Source organism: Etheostoma spectabile, chromosome 18 (assembly GCF_008692095.1).
Source record: "Etheostoma spectabile isolate EspeVRDwgs_2016 chromosome 18, UIUC_Espe_1.0, whole genome shotgun sequence".
Classification (NCBI taxonomy): Eukaryota; Metazoa; Chordata; class Actinopteri; order Perciformes; family Percidae; genus Etheostoma; species Etheostoma spectabile.
In genome coordinates this window covers 1,121,561-1,124,280 of record NC_045750.1, presented here as the reverse complement: position 1 = coordinate 1,124,280, position 2,720 = coordinate 1,121,561, and the positions used below count along the sequence as shown (strand labels likewise).

At 44.2% G+C, this 2,720-nt stretch overlaps 1 long non-coding RNA gene across 1 annotated transcript in view; it reads left to right on the top strand.

Annotated features, from left to right (window-relative positions):
- Window positions 1–2,061: 2,061 nt before the first annotated feature.
- The window catches only part of LOC116706302 (uncharacterized), a 14,315-nt gene continuing 13,656 nt past the window's right edge, over window positions 2,062–2,720 (top strand). The window contains exon 1 of the long non-coding RNA XR_004336196.1: window positions 2,062–2,071. This is a non-coding gene — a long non-coding RNA (uncharacterized LOC116706302). The remainder of the gene's footprint in view (window positions 2,072–2,720) is intronic.

The window sequence follows — 2,720 nt, the reverse complement described above, 5'->3', positions numbered from 1 at the left end:
CACACACACCCACACACACACACACACACACACACGCACAACCTTCCACACCATATTTTTAGATGAAATTGCAGTCCTAAATGCGATGACGGACACTGAGGTGAGGTTGCAGGCCACATTTAATATCTGTCAATCTTCTTCAAACCCCATAACACACACATACACACACAGACACACACACACACACACACACAACACACACACACAACAACACACACAGGCTCTGGCTCAGAGGCTCCAGGGAAGCCTGGGTAATTTTTCATCATGATGATCTAAAATTAGCTGCAACATTTCTAAATGAAACATTTCATTGGGATAGATTGGCCACACTGTCATGAATACTAATGAGGGAGAGGATGAAGAGGAGAGGGTCAAGAAATGGAAGGAGAGAGAGAGAGAGAGAGAGAGAGAGAGAGAGAGAGACAGAACAGAGCTGCAGTGAAAAGAGGATTAGAGATGAGAGAAGAAGAGGAGGATGACCAGGGGAGGACAGGCATGGTGGCTTTTTAATGCAGCAAGAGCAACTTGGCACAAAGAAGATGTATGACACACACACACACACACACTCGTATGCACGCACACACGCACGCACGCACACACGCACGCACACATTACAGTGCATTCGTAGTTGGTACTGTGTCAGCACTCTAGTATAAATAACCCTTCATCTGTATCTATATTTTGAACATAGGCAGACTGTGTCTGTTATGTTGTTAATGTTCAAGTTCAATTTTTAATATTTGACCTGAAGTAGGTCCCGGGGTCCGTAAATGTCACCGTGTTCTGGTAAAAGATGTGTTGCTTGTTATCAGCTCACTCTGAAACAGTATACTTTGTGTTTAATGTGTGATTAATTTGATTTAATTCACTTAATTTATACTGTTTATTGATCCCCGGTGGGGAAATTACACTCAATTACATACAATTTACACTGTTTTTGTTAGAATCACTACATACAGGCCTGACATACACACACATGCTCAGGACCTGTTCATAAACTAATGGAGAGATGTCAGAGTGGGGGGGGGGGGCTGCCAGTGCTGGACCAGCGGTTGGGGGGGTACGGTGCCTGGCTTAAAAGCACCTGGCAGTGCCCAGGAGGTGAAGTGGCATCTCTCCAGCTACCAGTCCAGCAACATACTTTGGTCCGTGCTTGGGAACTTGAACCACCAACCCTCCAGTTCCCAACCCAACTCTCTATGGACTGAGCTGTTGCCCCCCCCCCAATTAGGCTTAGGCCCAAAAAACTTGGTAAGAGTTAGAGAAAGATTGTGGTTTAGGTTAAAAATAACTACTCTGTCAAGCTTTTGGGATCTTTTAAATGAATTAGTCTTCATCCGCCTGTTAGCTTTAATTAGAAATATTAGCATCAACAAACAGGCAAAACTAAAATGGGGAATGTTAAACCTGCTAAATTGTGAGCATGTTAGCATAATGAATGTAGTTAGCATGCTAACATTGAGATTTGGGTCAAAGCAGCTGAGACCACAGCTGGAGACTCTTAAGGTGTGTCTCAATTCAGATACTTCCATGAGTACACGTACATGTAGTACAATGTGTACTCTGTCGCTGCATGTCACAGCCCTTAAAATGCCTCCTGGAGTCCTTCCTCTTGCCTCCCTTCTTCGTCCAAGTCCCTCTCATCGAGGAGGAGAGGAGCGGGGGTTCTTCACTGGCCTCACCCTGTGACTCACATTTTCCCATTGTCATTAAGTTGCGACCCATATTTATAGAATTCAAAAATAACTCGAAAAACACGCATACGTCCCCTGCATCTCTGAGCACATTGATGAGAACCTGAGGAGGAACATGATAACTGAACGGACAAAAATTAATTAAACCTCAAAACCGCTCAAAAATAATTAAGGCCGCAGATGATCTTGCCTCCAAACATCGGGGCGGCAGCAGCTCAGTCAGTAGGGAGTTTGGTCAGGAACTAGAGGGGCTCCAGTTCACCTCCTGGGCACTGCCATGTGCTCTTGAGCAAGGCACCAAACCCCCCCCCACACTCTGACATCTCTCCATTGGTGCATGTATAGGTACTGAGCATGTGTGTGTAGTTCAGGCCTGAGTGTAATAAGAACATTTTTTACATTTTATTTATTAATTCAGGACAAAACACATTGATGAACAAGAACAGCAGTCCATGTAAATGTGCCAGATTTTAGCCCGAGAGCTAGTTTCCATCTGCAACCCATTGGGCAGGTTGGAGTTACAGTAAAAAAAGACAAAAGATAGTAACACTTAGTATGTAAAAACAAGAAGAAACAAACAGACAGGACAAGTCATTAGTAGAAGTTAAAATGGAAACACACAATTCATTATTATGCTCCACTGGAACACGCTTCTTCTACTGGGCTCAGTCAGTAATTGCAACCAAAGCAGCTTCCTTGGTCAAGTGTAAAAATACATCGTTGGTCCGGTAGATTCCACAACGTAGAAAAGATGGCGACCATTGAGGGAGAGTAGTGTCCAGCGCTCCACACTCAATGCTTTGGTCTTCCTTAGCGCAGCATCCGGGTATTTGCAGTACTGCATTTGGCTATATTTGTTAGTGTGAACGCATGTAAAATATCAAGACTCTTTAAGTGACTGACATGAACTTGACACTGATGCAGGAAAAAGCTCAGATGTGTCAACCAGGGCTGTAGTACTCAAGACCGTTTTTCTATGGCCTCTGATCTTACCCAATATGGCTTCTGGTCTGGACCGAGTCCAGG